Source organism: Natator depressus, chromosome 4 (assembly GCF_965152275.1).
Source record: "Natator depressus isolate rNatDep1 chromosome 4, rNatDep2.hap1, whole genome shotgun sequence".
In the NCBI taxonomy this organism is placed as follows: domain Eukaryota; kingdom Metazoa; phylum Chordata; order Testudines; family Cheloniidae; genus Natator; species Natator depressus.
In genome coordinates, this window is record NC_134237.1 from 66,158,283 (window position 1) to 66,181,862 (window position 23,580).

Below are 23,580 nucleotides of genomic sequence, written 5' to 3' on the forward strand. Positions count from 1 at the left end.
TGCAATAAGGGACTGTAGGTTTTTGCCCAAGGGTCTGGAAAGCTATAGGTACAGTAGGAATAGCTATATTGCTGCACAAAAGACATGGGGAAAACAAACAGGGAACAATTTCTTAGCAAAGAAATCAGATTAGTACGCATCTCCACAGATAAAAACATTTTTGTTAAAAAAAAACAAAAATACCCCTCATACACCACCACCACCATGTGTCTAAACATGTTTAGACTCCATTTCAGAAGCTAACATCTCAAAAATAACCACTCAAGGAATTAATTCTGAGGAATGAAAACAGAAGAAAGTAGAAATCTGTCCAATAATATTAGTAACAGCCATATAAAAAAAACAACAGGGAAAGGACTTTAGCAATCTGGGAAAACAGACTTAGGTTGTGTTAATTATGCAGACTGCAGAGAAGAGAGGGTGGGGAAATAAAGATGGAGTTTGTACCATGTCATTGTGCAGACTGCCAAGAAGAAAAAGTAGTGGGGGGCAAGGAAGTGTGATAGCGAAAACTCTTGAAAGCCTAGAATGAAAAATAAGCACAGGAAAGGAGGAAAGGAAAATCAACACAAAACTGTCAAAGCGGACTTGACAAAATATCTATTTTTTTGGATGCTGGTATACAAAAAGACACATGCAGGGAAACTGCTCATTAAAATGCATGTGACAGGTTTCTAGAAATCAATATGTTAAGAAAAGACAGCTAGAGATTTTAGAAAAGTTGCCAGTATTTTGAGTCTAAGTCCAGGAGACAGATGAACACAAAAATGATACTATATCCTTATCTGTTAACTGGGTTTCTGCTAATTAAATTACTAATCCAGACACCCGGATTCAGCACTCTCTCAGCAGGTAGATGGACCAGTGAGAAGATATTTATTGTGCAGTTTCAAATGCAGCTGCAAAAAGAAAAAAAGTTTCCTGACCCTCACCATCATTCCATAAAGTGATACAAATGTAGCTTGCTTGCATCTAGTCTGGTCCCCCATATTGGCATCACTTCAACTGGAGTGGGACCAACTATTAAAAAAAAAACCAGTTAGCCTACAAGAAACTACTACTACCACCATTGTTTTCCAGCCCTGTCCCCAGATGACATTCTAAGTGAATGCTCCACAGTATCCCATCAGCTTTCAAACCAGCAGATGTCACTAGAGAGAGGCTAAGATTTGGCATCTGCTGTTCCTCTCACCGTGAGAATGCCACAGCCACTGGCTTGGGTGCCCCATCTTTAGGGCTGAACACTGTTTAGGAGCAGAAGCCATTTGTAATGAAATAAAACAGATTTGAGGAAAAACAAGATTGGATACCATTCTATTATCTGAGAACACAAACAGTGTATGGTATTACCATGTCCAAAATTGAAATCTTCCTATTGGTCTTTCAGCAAATTGATATTACAATTAGCCCCCAAAAAATTAACAATTTTCAGATTCTTATTAGAGTGCCTCAGTAATGGTAACCAATGTTTTAAGAACATCCCCAGCAGATTCCTTACCAGGATTTTGAAACAACGAATGGAAAGTCCCCAGGAAATCCTTCCAAGGCTTTAAAACTTAGCCTACTCTATCGTGGGACAGGACTGAGTTTAATGGATACTCTATAGACATTGACACAGTTCACATGTGATTTTTTTTAAAAATATATATAGCTTATACTGTAATTACATACCTACTGAGTTTCAGTGTAGGATTTTCAAAAATACTTAAGTGACTTACGTACCTAAGTCAAATGGAAAATCAATACGACTTATTTAGGAAGAGAAATCCCAGGATACTTTCAAAGGGATGCATGCTTTTAAGTAATTGGGTGCTTTGGAAAATCCCACCCTTGGTGCCTTGATTTAAGTAGCTCTGAGTACCTGAAGGCAAAGCAGAGACATGGAAATATTATATATTTAGTAGTTCAAAGAGAATTCCACATTAGGAAGCACTACTGAGAACACAATAATGATAGGATATATATCAGAAGATAGAGTACTAGAGTCTCTGTAAAAAAATGTCTCAAGCTATAGTCAATTATTCTCATTTTAAATTCCATTTTTAAAGTAGAGATCTGGTAAGAGGAGAGACTTATCAAACCCACATTACTACAACTTACAGAGATTGACAGGTAATGATGAAAAATATTTATAGCTCAGGGAAAATGTTAAGTTGGTATAGAGTTCAAATCTGCCACAAGGCCAAATATTGGTTCATTATAGAAAGTGTGATTGCATAAATGATACATATTCATTTCACTTAATACTAAAGAGTACCTACTGCATCAACATTTTAATTAGTATATGCAAAAACCAGGAAGTTGTGGTGCATAAAATGCATAAAAATGCAACCGTTTAATGCATCGACTAGAAGGGCCTTGTCAAAGATTGTTTGGCCTAATTTATTTTGACGGGGGTTAGATCAGAGGACTCATACCAGATTACAGCAGACATAATTTACAAAAATGGGTTTAGAAGCAATTGTCACTACAACAAGAAATTTAAATTGTATGTATTATATAAATAAATGCACGCATAGGTTTGGGGGCCCACCAAAAAAAAAAGAGACCACGGCACATGGTAGGATAGAAAATATAACATGTGCAATATAACATAGTAAGCAAAAATCAAGTGCCATGCCCATTACTCATCTTGTCAGCATACTCGTCCAAATGTATTAAATCAATAAAGAGCAAATCTGACTCCCCCCTTAGTACTACAGCAATCCCAGTAAGCAACAGGTGCAGCTTGGTTTCACAGTCCAGGTACCCCACTACACAATCAATCTCAACTCTTTAGACACACCTGCATGGCCATGAGCAAGTGAACTTTGGAGTAGAGGTTTTCAAATGGGGTGGGAGGAGGGAGAGCTCCCTAGGGGAGTGTGAGAAGCTTTAGAGGGAAAAAAAAAAAAAAACCACATTGTGCACATTTTACCCACAGCAATGAATAACTAGCAAAGCGAATTCCTCCAGACAGACATACCAGCTCCTCAGATGGTGCTGTGCATTTTGATGGATTTACAAAGTTGCCATCTGTACCTTAATCAGTTTGCTACAACACTAGGTGCACATTTAATTGTAAGCATCGACCACAATTGCAGTTTTGTTTTTGCTCGTTAAAATGGATCGTTGGCTCTGTTTAATCAATGCCTTACTGTTTTTAATATTTAGTGAGAGTTGTGTGTTGATTTTTGGTTTTAATTGGTATATATACTTGTCTGGTGGGGATGGCAGTGTAAACAGACACGAAAAAGGAGGCACAATCAAATAAGTTTGAGATCCATTGCTTTAGGGCATGACAAGGTTAATTCAGTCCTCCAGCCAACCAGGGCTGCAGGCATCAAAGTTACTGCAGCCTCAAAACTCCAAGAGCAACCTTGGAGCAACTCTGCGACCACTTCCCACTTCTTCCTACTCCCATAACCCTAACAGAGATCACTAACCTACGGCCCACTAGGTGGGCTGTGCACGAATTCTCAGTATTTACAATGCTGCAGTCAGGAGGCATAGAGTATTGCACCTTTAATATAACCAGTGCCTTTTTAGAAAGATTATACCTAATTCACTTGTGCATGTGAATTTCAGTATTTTTATGTAGTGCTTGTAAAAGGCAGCAAGTCACTGATTATTTACATGGTTACTGTCTGAAATAGAAGCAATAAGTGACTAGGTGCTTAATTGAACAGTTTCAAAAAAGTGACTAGTGATTTTTGATGCTCAACCAGAAACACTTTAAAAGGCGCTTGATTTCCCTGCCAACCTCCTGCCCCTTCTCTCCCTCCCCCTCCCCCGTTAAAAGTGGCCAAATATTGAGAAATGAATGCTGTCATGAAAAGCTAGAATTTAGGATCTATCCTGGGATTCTCTACACTCTGACCAGGCAATTCTGAACCTCCATTCTTCCTTTGGAAACATTTAGTAGCTATATTATTTTGAGTCGCACATTCAGGTTTTGTCAACTTGTCTCTGTTGGCACTTTTCATCCGGGCACCTCAGAGATCATTAAATAATACTTACGTTTGACATAGAAATAGGAATATCTTTCTTGCAAATGCCTATTTTGAAAATGGATAAAACTAAAACCAGAGAGAGATTATAGCAGAGACTTATCTAAAGACCCCACAAAAGTTAGTTGCAGACCAAGGACTCAGGAGTCCCAGTGTCTGTTATAAGAGAAGTAGGCTGGATGCAATAAATTCATCTTAAGTCCCCTTCTATCAATATTCACTAGAATATTAGAGTGAGAAACAGAAAAACAACTGAAAGCCTGAAGTAGATGGAAGTAAAACCTGAGCATACGGATTAGTGGACACCACATATTTTTAAGTCTGTGTGAGAGCATGTGGGAATTCTGTCATGTCCAAAAATTACAATCTAACTCAAACCTTTTCCATTCTTGGGGGAGAGGGGGGGAAAAATCAAGCACAAGTTGATGATTGTGGGTGTTCGCAGAAGGTGAGCCAAGAAATGGCCATGGTATGACAGCAGCCAAACAAGTCAATTATCTGCAGCACCACATTTGAACTAAAAAAAAAAAAAAAAAAAACCAGCACCAAATAATTGGGTCAAAAAGAAAAATGACAAGGTAAAAACCAACCAACCAACCAACCTTATGTTGAGGTGACAGTTTTTTTATTCAAACAAAGACCAGAAAGTTTGAGGTTTGAGCTAAGAAGCAGAGTGAACTGCCACAAGTACACAGAACTGCACAGCCAAGTCAGTAGTGGAATATGAGAAAAATAGGGATAAGTAGTGAAAAGGTAAATGTGTTGTGACCCAAGGACCCCTAAATGCCAACAGGGAAGTCAGCAAGGTAGTGAAAAGGGGTTACAGTAGTCTATCTTCGGAGTCTGATATGTACATTTTAGTTCACCAGCTAATGACATCGGAGGTTTCAAAAGCCAGTCACACACTGATCATCAATATCATGGTGAAATATATGTACAGATATTATTGAAGGAGTTGTGTATATATACTGAAATTATGTTCTTAAATTCTATACCAAGGTATTAGTCACCAGCAATAGATTAAAAATCCGGTTCTCTGTCAAAGAGGAGATGTCTGTTCTTCTACATGTAAATTGAGTATTGGCTTGTTCACAATGGATCCCTGTCAGGGTTCCCTCCTCATCTGCACTCTGGGGTACAGATGTGGGGACCCGCATGAAAGACCCCCTAAACTTATTTCTACCAGCTTAGATTAAAAACTTCCAAGGCAGAAATCCTTCCTTGTCCTTGGATGGGTACTGCTGTCACCACCAAGTGAGTTAGACAAAGATTCAGGAAAAGGACCACTTGGAGTTCCTGTTTCCCTAAAATAACCCCCCAAGCCCCTTCACCCCCTTTCCTGGGGAGGCTTGAGAATAATCTACAAACCAAATAGGTAAACCCGGTGAGCACAGACCAGACCCTTGGGTTTTTAGGACACTAAAAACCAATCAGATTATTAACCTAACGCACCTTGCCTTGTTTACTTACACTTTTTGTAATATCAGAGACTCGTTTCAGGATTGTTTGGAGGAGATTGATTTCCCTGATCTGGTGCCTCTCTGCCTCCCGAGAGAACACAAAGAAACACAAAACAAAAACCTTCCCCCACAGATTTGAAAGTATCTTCTCCCCTTATTGGTCCTTTTGGTCAGGTGCCAACCAGGTTATCTGAGCTTCTTAACCCTTTACAGGTAAAGGAGGGATTTTATGCTACCCTTAGCTGTATGTTTACGACAATCCCCTATCACCAATCTGAACTGGAGGCAAATGAAAAATTGTAGAAACTTCAGAAAGAAGCTAACAAGAAGAGAAGAACAGTGGCGGAAGAACCTTATATTGAGGTGCATATCAAAGGTTTGAGTATACTTGGGGGGGGAGGTGAGGAAGGGAGAACGACAAAGGGGAAACCCATGTACCATTTACTGAGGAAATAAAAAGGAGTCTCACCCAGGCTTGATTGAAAACACTGGAGAGAATTTTGGATGAAATAAGCTTCTTTAGACAAGAGAGTAATCTGTTAGTTACGTTTAGTCTCTAGAAAGCATGTTATAGTTTTGTTTTATATGTAACCCTTAGTGAGTAAGAATATGGGAAACAATCACTTAAGAATAAGTTTATCAAAGAATGGGGACTCATTTTCACCATAACTATAACTGAGTACTGTGGTGTTAAGCAAAGTGCTGGCCCTGAGTTGAATCTTACAAGTTAGTGTGGACACTGCAGGGAAGGCTGAGTGGTTGGGGTTTAGAGTGTGCCTATTACTATCTGTACAGAAAGAGTGAGGTCTAGAAGAAATTGCTTGTGCTGCCAGAGGCTGTTGGTTTCAGGGAGCTTATCCACAGCAGGCACAGATGAGACCTCCTCATGCTAAGGAGAAGTGGTGGTGAGGAGCCTTCCAACTCTGGATATCCCTGGGGAGCACCACATATACTTTATAAAATTGATACACATGCTGCAGAATTACCACTTGGGGGAGTTGGAAAGTACAGGGTACAATAGACAAATTGGAGAGCATCTCAGATGAGGCAGTTCTATTCTTCAACACTTATCTCTGTGCTACAGGACTAGGAATGTGTATTTCTATTCCTGGAAGGACAGACAAATTCTGGCATGAACACTGTGACATAATTTCATGGCAGAAAAAAATGGATCATCTGCTTTCTCATATCTGATTACATATTTGCAGATACATGCACATACATTAAGATCCTGCCAGCAAGTATGGACTGTACAATTATGTGTATGTGCACTTGTATGCTATAGGTTTTAGTTATTTAACCACTGTGGCATCCTATGCCTGTTAACTATATCTGCATAGGTTACTACATAAATGGCCCTTTATACATAGTGCAAACATCCTTGTTTTTCCATGGAGGGTCTCTTTTTTAATTGCTACATTACCTGCTACACTACACAAAATCAAATGACCCAAGTGCAAATAGGAGTGATATCCAAAGTTCATAGTTTGCCAAATTTTGGTCTGAATAATAAGGATCATCACGTTCAGAAGGAAAAAGGCTAGCTAACGTTACTGTCTTGTTTTTCTACAAATATCTAATGTAGAAAAAATTGGGGAATGTTTTCTGAGGACATTTGGTGTAAGATGGCAGAACAACTTGCATAACAGTTTTGGCAGACAGTAGAATTACTCAATTGAAATCAGATAGCATGTACCACATATTCAAATACAGGCACCAAGTTATCCTCTGCCAGAATGCAAACCTGTGCAATGGGTTGGCACATGCATTTGAAAATTTTGCCTTGTTAAGTACTAGGGTTATGATACGTCCGTATTTTCCCCAGACACGCCCAGCTTTTTGGTTCTTAAACTGCCGTCTGGGAGGAATTTTTAAATATCTAAAAACGTCCGGGATTTTGCCATTATTATTTTTCCCCAAAGAAGAGTTAATCATTCAAGAAAGAGAGTGAATGTTGATCATTTGAGAGAGTGCCTGCTTCTTCCCCTAGCTCCCAGCGCTTGCACCGCGAAACAGCTGTTTTGCGCAGCTGGGAGGGAGGGAGGAGGAAGAAGGGGAATGTGGCGCACTCAGGGGAGGAGGTGGAGTTGGGGCGGGAATTTGGGGAAGGGGCAGGGCCGGGGGAGCATGAGCAAATACTCCCCAGTGGAGTGTCCTCTTTTTTGAATGTTCAAATATGGTAACCCTATAAGTACTGCATGTAGAAAGTGGAAAGTGAAATCTTTCCTGCTTGATTCAAAAGGCTGGACTACATTTTACAGAATTCCCACAATTTCTGATTCTGTAGCATCGGTGGGTACCCCTCATCTATTGATACTGTTGAATTAATTTAGATGGAATAAATGGGACAAAAGGTGTTAACCCAGTCATTGCCCAACGTAAACAGGGTTAACAAGGTCCAGGGTTTGGTACACAGAGATCTCAGCCTGCTTAGTACCATAATAAACGTGCCACTAAAAATCCTTTTAACTTTTTATTAAAAGATAAAGAAAAGAAGGAAAAACAGTTGAAGCATTTGAAATATAATATTAGATAAGGTCTTTATTTTAAAAGCATCCCTTGTTCCCTTTAGCTGAAGAATTTCAGAAGGAAAAGTCCCCTGCGTGACAGTCTCTTACATCAGTGGTGCCAAAACTTTTCCTGACATGCCCCCCACTTAACAGTAATGAAATCGATCTGTACTGCCCATGCTCCATTACAGCACAGTTGACTCCCTCCCCACGGAAGCTGGCCTGAGACCCACCATGTGCCCCCCCCAAATGTTCCTCCATGTCCCCCTTTGGGGGCACACCTCTCAGTTTGAGATCACTGTCTTCGATGGTGGCACCCCTGACAGGGAAGCTTGCTCCAGTAGCCTCCATCTGTTCTTCCATACTTTCCCTCAGAAGTTTTGTGGGGTTTTTTTTGTTTTTTTTAAAAGGACCTAAAAAATGAGTGATGGAGGGAATAACCCATCTGCTTATTTTGTTCACCAGCGAGGCCTATTTTTAAAACACACCTGTTTTGGTTTCCTAATTTTTGCATCTATTTTCTTGTCCATCAAGCATGAGTTTAACTGAGTCCTCATGTTATATCAGGAGGTCCTTGTATTTAGACTAATTCAGTTTTTCTGTCTTTTTCATACCTCTTCCAATCAACATTATATGTTAGTAACATTTCATGAACTTGCACATAATTTAAAGTTGAGTTCAGAGAGTAAAAGTATCACAACATCCAAATAAATGGAATCCAGGTTCACTTTTGCTAATATACTCAACAAAAAACACATGTAGCAGAATTATAAACTATTTGGTTTTCTAACACAAGAGATAGGTTGAACCACCATATAAAATAGTTCAGTTAACCTAAAGTTAATTAAGACCAATTAAGACATGTAAAAAAAAAATTAACACCAAAGCAAAGCTTTGTTAAAATAAAAGGCGTCATCTTAATTTATGCAGCTTCTTCATGAAAAGAAACATCAGGAAAAAAAGAAAAGCTACTAAAGTAAGAGATGCTATATTGCTATCAGTGCAGTTTCTCTTTCTAAAAGACTAATCTTTGAAATAATTCAACCTAAACCAACTTATAATACAGCTCTAGCACAATGCATAGGTGACAGAAGGAGTTTAAATAACATTATAAAGCCATGTATTTAAACTCATTCAGAATTATGTTGGGATAAAATTAGAAAGGCCAAGGCACAAAATGAGATTAAACTAGCTAGAGACATAAAAGTGTAACAAGAAAACATTCTACAATTTCTTTAGAAGCAAAAGGACAACCAAGGACAGAGTAGGCCCATTACTCGGGGGGGGAAACCAATAACAGAAAATGTGAAAATGGCAGAAGTGCTAAATGACTATTTCAGTTTTCACCAAAAAGCTTATTAGCGATCAGATATCTAACATGTCAGTGAAAATGTAAGTAGGATCAGAAGCTAAAACAGGGAAAGAACAAGTTAAAATTACTTAGACAAGTTACATGTCTTCTAGTCACCACGGCCTGATGAAATGGATCCTAGAATACTCAAGGAGCTGACTGAGGAGATATTTGAGCCATTAGAATACAGGAGAGATTCCAGAGGACTGGAAAAGGGCAAATATAGTGCCAAACTATAAAAAGGGAAATAAAGACAACCCAGTGAACTACAGACCAGTCAGCGTAACTTCAGTATCCAGAAAGATAATGGAGCAAATAATTAAGCAATCAATTTGCAAACACCTAGAAGATAATAAGGTGATAAGTAACAGTCAGCATGGATTTGTCAAATAGCATCAAACCAACCTAACAGCATTCTTTGACAGAGTAACAAGCCTTGTGGATGGGCGAGGAGAGGGGAGATAAGCGGTAGATGTGGTTTATCTTGACTTTAGTAAGGCTTTTAATACTGTCTCTCATGACCTTCTCATACATAAAACTAAGGAAATACAACCTAGATGGAGCTACTATAAAGGTGGGTGCATAAGTGGTTGGAAAACTATTCCCAAAGTGTAGTTATCAGTGGTTCACACCGTGATGCTCTGTACCTCAGGGGAACACCCTACGCCCCCATGTTCATCCGTATAAAATGGTATCCAATCCAAAGTTTGCCATGTCGGGTGTCTTTGGAAGGTTCATAGATTCATAGAGACTAGGGCCAGGAGGGACCATTATGATCATCTAGTCTGACAGCCTGCACATTGCAGGCTATCTCACCCACTCACTCCTGTAATAGACCCCTAATCTATGCCTGACTTACTGAAATCCTCAAATCATGGTTTAAAGACTTCAAGGTGCAGAGACTCCTCCAGCAAGTGACCCGTGCCCCATGCTACAGAGGAAGGTGAAAAACCCCCAGGGCCTCTTCCAATCTGCCCTGGAGGAAGATTCCTTCCCGACCCCAGATATGGCGATCAGCTGAACTCTGAGCATATGAGCAAGATTCACCAGTCAGATACCCAGGAAAGAATTCTCTGTAGTAACTCAGATCCCACCCCATCTAACATCCCATCAGAGGCCATTGGGCCTATTTACCAGGAATATTTAAAGATCAATTAATTGCCAGAATCATGTTATCCCATCATACCATCTCCTCCATAAACTTATTGAGTTTAATCTTGAAGCCAGAGAGTTTCATGATGCACTGAGCATTGTTGTTATAGTAACATTATTTTGCTGCCTACAGGTTTAGCAGCAGCCAAGCAGGGATTCTGTGAAAGGTAATTTCATGTATATAGTTATGAGGCTAAAAAATGTGTCCTCGTGGCTTAAAACAAGCCCAGGCGAAACTCTCCAAGGGCAGAGGGACAGTTCACACCTCATCAGGGCATGTATTGAACAAACCCAGCCCAGCCTCACAGAAACAAAGGACACTGGCCTAGGGAGCAACAAAGGATCTGCTGGACTTTCGAGTGAATCACCCACCTTCCTTTGGTTAGTTTGGGACTGCGATGTGATAATGAAGGCGGGGGCAAAGTCAAGAGAGAAGCCAGCCTGTGGTGAGAAGCATCTAAGTTTGTAAAGGCAATGAAAGTGTTAAGATCAGCTTAGAATGCGTTTTGCTTTTATTTCATTTGACCAAATCTGACTTGTGCTTTGACTTATAATCACTTAAAAATCTATCTTTGAAGTTAATAAATTTGTTTGTTTATTCTACCTGAAGCAGTATGTTTGGTTTGAAGCATGTCAGAAACTCCCCTTGGGATAAGAAGCCTGATACATACCAATTTCTTTGTTAAATTGACAAACTCATATAAGCTTGCAGCATCCAGTGAGCATAACTGGACACTGGAAGATGGAGGTTCCTAGGGTTGTGTCTGGGACTGGAGATATTGGCAAGCGTCATTCGGTTGCACAATCCAAGGAGCAGCTTACATGCCAGAAGCTGTGCGCGAACAGCCCAGGAGTGCGGGTTCTTACAGCAAAGCAGGGTAAGGCTGGCTCCCAAAGTCAAGGACTGGAGTGATCTAGCAGATCACTGGTCCAGATAACACCAGGGGAATGTCACTCACACTCAAGCGGGAAGTGGAATCCTTCAGGGATCAATTCTGGGTCTGATTCTGTTCAATAGCTTCATCAATGATTTAGATAATAGCAGAGAGAGTATACTTAAAGTTTGTGGACAATATCAAGCTGCGAGCGCTTGCGAGTGCTTTTGGAGGATAGGATTAACATTCAGAATGACCCAGACAAACTGGAGAAATGGTCTAAAAGTAAATAGGATGAAATTCAATAAGGACAAATGAAAAGTACTCCAATTAGGAAGGAACAAATCAGTTGCACACTGACAAAATGGGAAATGACTGCATAGGAAAGAGTACTGCAGAGAAGGATCTGGGGGTCATTGTGAAGCACAAACTAAATATGAATCAACAGTGTATCACTGTTGCAAAAAAAGCAACCATCATTCTGGGATGTATTAACAGGAGTGTTGTAAACAAGACATGAGAAGTAATTCTTCCACTCTACTCTGCGCTGATTAAGTCTCAACTGGAGTATTGTGTCTAGTTCTGGGCACCACATTTCAGGGAAGATTTGGACAAATTGGAGAAAGTCCAGAGTAGAGCAACGAAAATGACCTATGAGGGAAGACTGGAAAAAATTAGGTTTGTTTAGTCTGGAAAAGAGAAGACTGAGAGGGGACATAACAGTTTTCAAGAACGTAAAAGGTTGTTACAAGAAGGAGGGAGAAAAATTGTTCTTCTTAATCGCTGAAGACAGGACCAGAAGCAATGGGCTTAAAATTGCAGCAAGGGAAGTTTAGGCTGGACATGAGGAAAAGCTTCCTAACTGTCAGGATGATTAAGCACTGGAATAAATTGCCTAGGAAGGTTGTGGAATCTCCATCATTGGATATTTTTAAGAGCAGGTTAGACAAACACTTGTCAGGGATGGTCTAGACAATACCTGCATATTAATAACCTCACACATGATTCTCAACAAGTGATAATGTTCTGTTATCTGTCAATAAGTGACCACCACTACCTGCTAATAACTGAGGTTCAGATCCACAGAAGTATGTAGGTTCTTAAAACCTAGATATAGGTAACTAAATCTCAATTTTAGACTCCATTACCTTTCACAGAATCCCTGCTTGACTGCTGCTAAACCTGTAGGCAGCAAAATTCACTCAATAGCTAAATTTTCAGGGTAAAACTTCTCTGGGCACTTCAGTTTCTGCTTCTGAGCATATGCACTGCTGCTTCGTTCTAGGCATCTAGATGTTTATCTCCCATCTAAGACCCAGCACAATCCACAACCTGGGGGAAGATAATTAGAGGAGAGCCTATCTTACCTGCAGGGCCACATCCAGTAGGGTGCTCAGATGAGGCCCCCTTTGAAATCGGGAGGGTGGCAGTGCCCACCTTATAACTTTTAGCCAGTGGTTAGAACGCTCACCCTGGATGTGGGAAGCCCAAGTTCAATTCCCCCCTCTGCCTGATGGGAAGAAAGTATTTGAACAGGCATCTCAGAAAAGTGCTCTCTACTACTGAGCTATGTTGAAGCTGTCCCACTTTGGATAAATGAAATCACTAGAGCAGGGGGACTGGACTCTGGGTCTCCCACCTTTCAGGCAAGTACCCAAACCCACTGGGTTAGAAAGTCATTCTCACCTCACCCCCTCTGGCCCAATAACTGCATAGGTCTTTCCTCCACAGTTCTTCCACTGTGTATAAAGACTGATGGAGCCCCCCATCCAAATATCCTGTAGACTGGTGGTTAGGGCACTCAGTTTCAAATTCCTTCTCCTCTTTAAGCAGAGGATAAAGAGAACCCCAGTCTCCTACATGAGTGCTCTAACCAGTGGGCTAAAAGTTGAAGGTGGGCAACAGAAGCACAAGCACCACCATCATCCCCCTCCCGCCCCTCCCCACTTGTATGGAGTTAAGCTAGCACCTGACTCATTCTCCCAAGAAACACCACACGTGCCTAAGCCACCTCACTCCAGGAGAGGGGCTCCCAGATATTTATAACAAGCAGAGACAGGTGCCTCTCTCATCAACATCTCCCATTGGCTAATTTGAGCAGCTCCCTGCCTAGCATGCTGACTTTGTGGATTACATTCTCGGGTGCCTCTCTCCCCCCAGGCATTGTGCTGTATAAGTACCCTAGAAACTTACTTGGTCTGTGAATCCCAATGATTTTCTAGGCACCTAAAAGTTAAGAATTGCAAAGCTGAGCATTGCATTACTAACCGAATTCACACCCTACACACAATTGTAATCATCTTTGTACAAAATATGCCTTGTAGGTAGCATTTGAAAACTCAAAAACAAAAACTGGCCAGTAATATCATGGTGAAATATATGTAGCAATTTTATATGTAAAGTAATAAACAAGCTGAAATTAGGTCTGAATTTGATTTAACCAGACAACTTTAGGTAAACCAGCAAGCTGATACCTCTAACTAGGTATCAAAGTTGACAGGCAATCACCTGTCAAGTGACAATTCTTTGGCAAAAAAGGCAGAGGGGGAGAGCAGGAACAAAATGTATCTACATTTTAGCAAACATCATGGATCCTCTTTCACCATGGGACTCATCTCCATCCTCACAGCAGGAATTAGCTTTATCTAGGGGTAACCCTCAGGAAAAAATGCATTTTGAAGGGGGACTGGTCTATAAAGTGAGGGACAAAAACACCCAAAGGATCCCTCCCTATCCACCTCGCTTTCAGCTCAGAAAACAAAAGAAACAGCCTTTGGGAGCAAATCCTGGTCTGAGAATTCAGTCAGCAATGTTACTGAGAACATATGGTAAGGGATTTCACCTTGAACCAAATCTAGTTTGCTAAGTTCTAGTACTAGGCAGTGTTTTATCTTTATTTCTCTTGTAACCATTTCTGACTTTAATGCCTTATACTTGTATTCAAAACCTCTCTTTACGGTTAAATAAACTTGTTTCATTCCTTGTTCAAAACTAATCCAGTATTGTGAATAGTTTAGTTAACAATATTTAAACACACCTTGGTGAAAACAACCTGGTGTATGTTTGACTGCTAGACCACACTGGCCAGGTAGTGGAGTACATTTGGTAGCGAGAGAGATGCTGTGTGACACTTGCCATCCATTCCTCTTTCTACATCAGTTCCATTTAGAGAGAGGTGGGAAACACATTTCCTATCCCGCAAAAACATTTGGAGATTAAAAAAAAAAAAACCTGATCAGCTCTAGCCCACTTATCTTCCCTCAGCCCATTGCAAGCCACCTGCACAATTGTTAAGAGCATCTCCCAGTTCCTACTGCAGTGACATGCTTGGTTTAACCATCCCGCTGCTTTCTCAAAAAATACTCCAATAATCTTTGTCAGGCAAACAGTCTCCTGAAGGCAATGGGGTCACACAGATGTAACAAGGGTCACAATTTGGAATGTTGAGCCTCCACTAGCTGGTGAGGTTGCATTTAGAAGGAAAGATACCAGCTTGACTCTCAGATCCCAGGTTCAGTGACAGAAGTCATCTTTAAACATATAAACTGAGCAAATTTCATACAGATGTCATTTTAAAAAAGGGTTATTTTATCAGATCACTTTAGTTTACAAACTACATATCAAAAAGAAAGTGTCCATAACTGAAGCCATTGTCAATTCTTTTCAGCAGTCCAAGTAGGGTGGTATGGTATGCCATATCAGCAAGATATTTATAGATGATATGGCGTACCGGAAAGAGGAGCAGCAGAAGATGGGGCCACTGGGAGGCCCCATGCCCGCAGCTCCTCCGGCACCACTGTACCTCCCCCAGCCCTTCCACACAGGGTCGCCTCTGTTCTGCACAGCAGCCAGCCCCACTGGAGTGGTACAGTGGCCCCGGAGAAGCTGTGGGCCTGGGGCCATCTGGTGGCCCCATGTTCTGCTCCTTTTCCTGCTGCTGTTCCCGGAACAGCCCTGAACCACAGGGATCTCCCAGGAACTGCAGTGGGGAAAGTAGCAGAACCCCAGCCCCAGCCCCACCCCCTTCCCTTCCATGGAGCTGTGCCTCCTCCGGCTCCCAGCAGCAGATGCGCCAGAGGACAGGGCTGCGGGTGGTACAGCAACCGCACTGGAGGAGTTGCTGACACGGCTCAGCTGTAAGCTAAATTGAAAGGGGAACCTTTGCCCTTACTCTTAAAATCACTTAGAGTGGGTCCTTCCATGAAAGGCACTACCAGATTAGTGCAGGAACATTGTGTGAATAAAGCTCACTCAAAGAGAAAAGTTTGGTCGCTAAAGGAAAGTCCCAACCAGAAGAATGTAAAGATTTGAACAGGGTACACAGTTCAGCAAGGATGGTGCTAGACCATGTAGAACAATATTCAGTACTTGACAGATGAAATTTAAAGATTAATGTGCTGACATGAAAAGACCTAAAGTGACCCAAACACAGGAGTAATATGATCAGAAAATTCAACTTATGTGGAAAGCTTTGCTGATGTATAACAGAAACAGAGAATGTCTGTATAACAGCAGAAAGAAGTGCACTAATCAAATCTACATAGAATAAAATCTTGAACACTGTCAGCACAGAATGTGTACGAGTTATCCTCACTGTATTTTTTTCAAATGGAGACAACTGAGTTTAAGAGGGTAGTCATATGTTCAGATAACAAGTCTGTAATTCCAAATGACCCAAGGCTGTTAACAAAATCAGCAGCTAGATCTATCTTAAAGTACAAGCTAAGGAAGCTCAGCTTTATTGTCCGGCTATGTCGAAAGAATGATAGGAGGCATTAGATATGAGATTAATCAGGTTGCAACTTTATTATTAGATGTCTGGGACTAACCTGGCAGATACATTTTGCACCTGCACTGCACATTTTATGTCCCTCCAGCAGATCCACTGCTGGGACCCTCCAATTCCAGCCAATTTTTTGTGGGAGGGGGCTTCCACAGCTCCCCCACTATTTATCAGGTCCCTCCAGCCATTCCCTTGCCAGGACTTTACTGACCACCCCCACTTATAGGAGGGGTTAAGGTGGACTATAATGATGGGGAGGTTGGCTCTCTGCTGTACCAATCAGAGGAGTCCCCAGCTGCCCCAGGCTTGCTCAATTACCAAACACCTCTCCTTAATTCTTTTCCAAGCCATTTTTCAGTTCTTTTGTGCCTTAATTTATGGAGTACCTGCACTGAACATCTGCTATACACTTAAATAAAGAGTTGCCAGGTATGGCCTACCACCTGTCATGCTATCATGAACAGAGCCCACCTGAACCTGCTGCGAGGAAGGTAACGCACACACCCCTCCCCCGCACCTGGTCAACATGGTGGTAAGGGAAAAATTCCTTCCCAGCCCCCCTTAGCAGGGCGGCTAGCGTAATGCCCACAGCAGATATAGCTAAACACCCGCCATATTTGTGACCTACACAGGCAGGGAGGGTGGGTGCTGACAAGCCTGTTCTGAGTAAATGAAGGGAGTGGCCAGGCCCAGGCTGACCTTTTTAAACCCTCATTCTTAGGTGGTGAGTCATCCACCATGCTGACTGCTCTTCCAGCAGTTTTACATCTCCCCTCCTCCCCCAAGCCAGAAAGTTAAATGCTTGAAGATCAGGGCGGTGATTCTCCAGTGTCTGCTATCAATCAATTGCAATTCACTAGTGTCTGTATTGAGGTAACGTCAGCCGACCATCTAAGAGCAAAACTCAGTCAAGCAACTTCACAAGAAACGCTTACCAGGCCAAGGATACCCTTGTTAATGCATAGGACTATAAATCAGGATATCTGGGTTCTATTCCCAGCTCTGTCACCATCTTTCTGGGTGTCCTTGGAAAAGTAACTTAATTTCTCACTCAGTTTCCCGTTTCCTATGTGTAAAATGGATAATAACCATTCCAGTTCTCTATTTTTCTTCTGAGATTTCTTTATTCATTAATGATTGTGAGGTGTTCAAATATTATAGAACTAACTCCAAATCATCAGTCAGAAATTGAGCTAAATATTACTATCATGAGTACCATAAAAAGGCCTCTAACTAAATGAAAGTGTCTCTTTCAGTACAGATAAGCTTATGATCTGCATGACTGAGAGAACAACTTTGACTGTCTAAGGACTTGTCAACATAGAGAGTTACTGCAGAATAGCTGTTCCTGATTAACTCCCTGAGCGGATACTCTTGTTCCAGAATGAGCACGCTAGTGAATTAAGCTAATTCAGAATAAAACACTCATTCTGCAGTAAGAGCATCCACTCATGGAGTTAGAGTGCTGTATTCTGAATTAGCTTAATTCACTGGCTCTCTCGTTCTGGAACAAGAGTATCCGCTCATGGAGTTAATCAATCATGAATAGTTAATCCATGTTAAATCCTTGCCCCCACTTTATTCTGGATTACCTTTCTTGTGTAGACAGGCCCCAATCATGCAATCCAGAAAATGGCCAATTTTTGAATCAGCTCCAGAAGAGAAACTGGATGACACAAGGGGCAGTATTTTCAAAAGCATTCAGCATTGTTTTAACTCTCTTTCTACTGGAGTCAATTCCACTGACCTCAGTGGTAGCTGGGTGAGGTCAATGCTGAATGCTTTTGAAAATCCCATCCCATATGTACTTTTCTCACTATCTCAAATGTATCATAGTCTTATTTATGAGAACTGTAGGGAATGTTCTAAGTTTATAATGGAGATTCATGCTCCATTGGGCATGTTTTGAGATAATCAAACCAAAATATTTAGATGTTCCAGTAAAAGTGTGTGGATCACAGTGACAGTCTGCTGAAATATGTAACTGAACTGGTCTGAGGATGCAATATAGAGATATTGTGCTGATTGTAGTTTCTGACTAAAACAGTCTACATACTGTGACCCGATTTTTAAAACTGAATAATACCAAACACACGTGCCTAAGGCTGGATTATCATGGCCTTTCTGCCTATACAAAAATAGTCAAATTATAAATCTCATAAAATACCTGCAGGCAATAGAATAAAATAGGGGGGGGGACACATGTACCAGTAAGAAATGGATTCCACTTGCACCACTGTTTCCTTTTCTTTAGTGTTACCTATTTTTGTTATCTTCATCTGTTATGTTATATCTATACCCTGATTATAAACTGCTTGAGGAAGGAACCATGCTTTATTTTTCAATGCTTTAGGTACTATATTAAAAATATTAATTTTGCAAAAATTCAGTGTTGTCCAACCCCAGAGTAGCTTCTGCCAAGTTGACTCATTTTTCTGCCATCATTAAATGGGAGGCCGACTACCTCTGTGTGCGTTTTCCATTTGCTTCTTTACTAGGTCAAAACACTGCTAATTAAGTGCACTGTCTGTCTGCCAGAGTGAAAAAAACAGTCTTAAGCAGCATGTTCTTGTGTAGAGCATAACAGGAGGCTGAGAATCTCTCAATTCACAAAAATGTAACATTCAGTACCAAGAACAAGATTTCCTCCCTACATAGCAACATCTGACCATTTGTTCTTCACAAAAACAGTGCGATGGATTACTTAGGCTTGTCCACACTTGAAATGCTACTGCGACATGGCTGCAGCTGCACCTCTGTAGAGCTTCAGTGCAGATGCTACCTATGCTGATGGGATGGATTCTTCCATCAGTGTACATAATCCTCTTCCCTGAGAGGTGGTAAGCTAGGTTGAAGGAAAACTTAGGTCGACTTAACTACTTCACTCAGGGGTGTGGATTTTTCACATTGTGGAGTCACATAGTTGGGTCCATTTAATTTTCTCATGTAGACCAGCCCTTAGACTGATTTTAAAAACAGATTAAACTCCACTGACCTCACTAGATGCAACTCCTGATTTGGATAGTGTCTATATTAGTAGTAATTTGGATGGGGTCTATATTAGAAAACAGTATCTGATAGACAGCACTTAAATTAGTACGTTCATTACTATACCTAATAACATTCTCGGGAGCGTGGCGGGGAAAGGGAAGATGTGATACCAACACCAAAAAGTACCATATTAGGATAGGATAGGAAGACGTGGATGGCTGTAATCTGTTCTCAGTGCCAACCAAGGAGAGGCCTCTCAAGAGCAATCATACAGTTTTAGAAGAGGTATACCTGCAGTATAGGTACCATTACGTTTCTATATACAGTACAGTATGTTCAAACCTGGCGTCACTCAGAGGTTCCCTAATAATCACTGGCAGGCATGAGGAGTTTCTCTATGAGAAACTTTAAAGGTCTGAAACATTTTGGATGTTCAAGAGAACCTGGACTGTCTGAACCAAAGCTGGCCACAAGAAGAGCCATATGCAACAGTCAGACATGGGCCCAAGGTTTACCTATTGTGTTGCAGTAGCTCCTACTGTGTCCCCAGCCATAGATCAAGGCTGCATTGTGTTAGCACAGTAAAAAAGATGTAACAAAGGTCCCTGACCAAGGAGCTCACAATCTAAGTGTAAGTCCTGTGGCCTGAAGTTACAGAAGATAGGAAGCTCACTATCACCATCTGTTGTTTACTGGGCGGGGGAAGAGAGAGAAGAGACAGAGGGGCAGGAACAGAGTTCTCTGCCCCATCCACTGGTGAACAGGGGAGGGAGTTGCCAACAATTTCTTCAAAAAAGTTCCTAACTACAGCTTTGGAATTTTTACTGGAATGATTTTCCAACCAAAAAGAAAAAAAAATGCAGTTTCTGCAAAGTCAAGGTGTTCTATGTGAAAAATCTGTTTGAAATTTCATTTCGATTTTCCCAAATTTCTTTAGCATTTTGTGTTCAACCGAAAACAGAAAATATCCTTTTGTGGAACTGACCTGAAACATTTTTTGTTTTGAATCACTTCAAAAATATACTAAACATCATTTCCCTATTAGTGTGTTGTCTTATGGTAGTTGTAGTTTGGGCCCATTTCTCTGCTATGAGCTGAGCTCCCTGGAAGACAACATCTCCCATAATACAATGTGGATTTCCCTCTGACCAAGTTATGTGTGGTGCATCATGGGAGATGTAGTCTGGCCAGGGACTGTCCTGCAGGAAATTCTGAATTTTGCTCAGCTTTACTATTCACCCAGAACTCCAGATGGACAGAAGCTCTGTAAGGAAGGAGCTCTCAACAACCATTCACTGGTGGTGAGAGGAAAGTACAACTACAGAGTTTATTTTCACAAGCTTTGTAGCCAGAAATCCTCCAAGTGACACTTTGGGACTCACCGGAATTCTACATGAGCTCAGAATTGATTGGGGAGCGGGAATGAACTGAGAGACTGGGGAGCGGGAATGAACTGAGAGACTGGGGAGCGGGAAGGAGATTCGTACCTTTCAGCAAAGACTGCTCAATGGCAGGGCTGCACAGAGGTTTTTGGGAGCCTGGGGCAAAATCTGAAACTGAGGCCCCACCACACCTAAAAACCACAGGGGCAAAAACACTGAGGAGTCCCAGGGAGGCAGGTTGGAGGGAGAGCGCAGCCCTGTGGCTCCTATTCAGACATTGTGACTACTGCATGGAGTCTCAACGCCATTCAAAATTTGGCCCATCCATCCCTAGGTGTGGACAGGCCAAACATGATTGGTGCTTCAACCCCATGTTCTAGGTTGCAACACCACTCTGTTTGGGGAGCTCTCTCGAATAGGAGGCCTCGGACAAACTTCCCCCCACCTTTTGACAGCCCTACATGCGATTGTTTTCCATCCATTCCACTTTACAAAAAGGCTATGCAGAAGCAACTAATGACAGCCCATCAAAGGCAACTCCGCAAGAGGAAGCACCCTCTGAAGCCCCAGAGGGTAGCAATGGAGTTAAGTAAACTCAGGTCAGGGCACCCCTACCCAGCACCAATAAAGCTGAACTCCTATATCTGGATGAAGTGGAGGAGCCTCAGGTGGGCACGGCAGCACTTCCCCCAGGGGCTGAAGATGGGATTGTTCAAGTGCACTCCCAGACTTTGAGACTACACAACCCATTGACACCAAAATATGAGTGGCATATAGGGCAGGAGGAAGAAATGTGTTAAAGAAACATTTGTTAATCAGACATTTCACACCAGTGGGTGGAGAACTGAGCTAAAAGACTACTGCTAAAGATACCCAGGGAGTGGGCATTTTAATATCAATTCTATATATCTAGAGAGAGAGAGATTGATTATAGAGTTAGTTAGTTGTTGTGTTTTTGCCAAGTTGACACTGTGTCTTCTTATCCCCAATAAAGTCTTTCCTTGTTTTATATGCTGACTCAGCATTAGTGAACAAGGAAAATATTGCCTGTTAAGAACACCCAGGAAAGGGTATTTAGTTTTTCCACAGGTTTCTGGGTGGGACCAGTGCTGTTGGCAAAGTGAGAAGGGATGCTAAAATGCACTGGTTTGGTCCTTAATCACAAACCTGATAGGGCAACTCCAAGTGATTCTCGGGGGTGTATGTCCTGGTTTCAACACCCATTCAAACAAAAACTGGTGATTTCACATGACCATAACAATAAGCCAATACATTACAAGTTGTCATTGGGTGCACAGTACAATAGATAAAAAAATCAAGCTAGTGTTCCAACCCTCCTCCTTTCTTTCTTGCATACTGCACAAATACTCTCCAAAAGGACCTGCATTTTATTAGGGACAAAAAAATTTAATTTAATTTATCCACAGGTTTCCTTATCTTATTTCAACCTGTGAATTAATTCTCAAGTAATTCCACAATAGGGTAGCATATGTACTAATACTTTCCTGGCTGACAACTTCAGATCTCAATTATTGGAGGTTTATTCATCCATTTGCACACAACCTCTAAAAAATTTACTATCCTGTTGGAAAAACAGTCAGTTATGGGGACTGTTCTGGACTCAGCCCAGTGAAGATGTACTGAATAAAGCAGTTTTAATTATTAGGATCTATGAACTGAGTTAAGGTTATGGACGTTGTTTGCACAGTATAATCATCACTGCTTCAAATGATTCTTCATGAAAGAACTCTTTACAAAATTATGTGCACCGCTATTGTAGAATGGTGTAAACTATGATGCTAAGTTGAAACATGCATAACCCACGCTCTCAAGTTACAGAAACCCAAAACGGGTGAAGTTAACATTTAAAATTGTACAAAGTCCTAACTGAAGGAGTTAAAAATAAAAGCTCTGAACTCCTTCCTCTAAGATTCAACTGACTAAAGTCATTCTGGATGTAACTTAGTTAAGTTACACACAGAGAATTTGGCCCACTATTCCTGTATTCAACATGATGCTATTTTACTGGTTTTGTTAGACAAAGCTGTCTGAAATGAGTCATTTACTTCATAATGAGACATAGATGAGAAATAGGATTTAAATGCACCCAAATGCCATTACGTGGAAGTAAGTGTCACATACTAAAAAAATGTATTTATTCTTTTATGATAGGATAGTCACATAAGAGATTTGTCATTTTGCTTTGACCACAACAAAACAACTGGCTTCCACATTTCTAGTGATGTCACTTCTCAGGGAACTTATGTATGCCAGGAGCATGTATAAGTATTTTTACTCAGTTATCTAAGTTCTTTTCAGGAATCTTGAATTTCTCTGGGAAGACTCCTCCACCCTGGAGCCACTGTTACAAGAAAACTGGATTTGACAGAACCCGCAGCTATCTTGCGCACTTCACCACCATAAGCTGGAAGCAAGGACACCACATAGCGAGGAAGAATTTGGCCTTGCTAAGGCAGATAAAAACAACTGCACAGCTGCTGTGTTATAGATTCATGAGAATGAAAAAGGGAGGATGGATAGCTGACCTTGGTCTGGGTGCCTGTAAGTTTCTTGCTAGGATTTGCTTTACTGATAAGTAGAAATTATGAGTTATTTGCTGTTGCTAGGGAAATGGTCAGCTTATTAGATGTTATCTTGAGTTGTGTGCTTGATTTGGAAAAATTCTTTTTATGAGAGTTTAGTGAGTGTAGAAAATCCAAACTTCTCCAAAGTATATGAGCAAGATGACATGGATATTAATCTCCCCAGCTAGGAAGAAGGCTGGCCACCTGAAATCTGCTGCTGCCACTCAACACCACCTCAGACTTTGGGAAACTATATTCTAGGGTGCTCTAGACCAGTGCTTCTCAAGCTATCTGATATGAGGGACCGGCAATTTTTTTTCCAATGTGTGCGCAGACCGGCAGCCAATGGCTCACGGATCGGCACCGGTCCGCAGACCACCACTTTGAGTAGCACTGCTCTAGACTACTGCTATTTTAGATGTGTACTTTTTATTCAATAAAAACAAGGATTTGGGGCGGCAGGGGGGAAGCACTCTTGTAATATTACTTTCTGTAATATGAA

At 41.2% G+C, this 23,580-nt stretch overlaps 1 protein-coding gene across 2 annotated transcripts in view; it reads right to left on the bottom strand.

Annotated features, from left to right (window-relative positions):
- MARCHF1 (membrane associated ring-CH-type finger 1) overlaps positions 1-23,580 on the bottom strand; it is a 470,123-nt gene that overhangs the window by 413,820 nt on the left and 32,723 nt on the right. The window contains exon 2 of one of the 2 annotated variants that reach the window (XM_074951094.1): positions 1,723-1,861. The exons of the other annotated variant lie outside the window; for it this stretch is intronic. The gene's annotated coding sequence lies outside the window, so the exon portion shown is untranslated. The remainder of the gene's footprint in view (positions 1-1,722; positions 1,862-23,580) is intronic. 2 annotated transcript variants of the gene reach the window in all.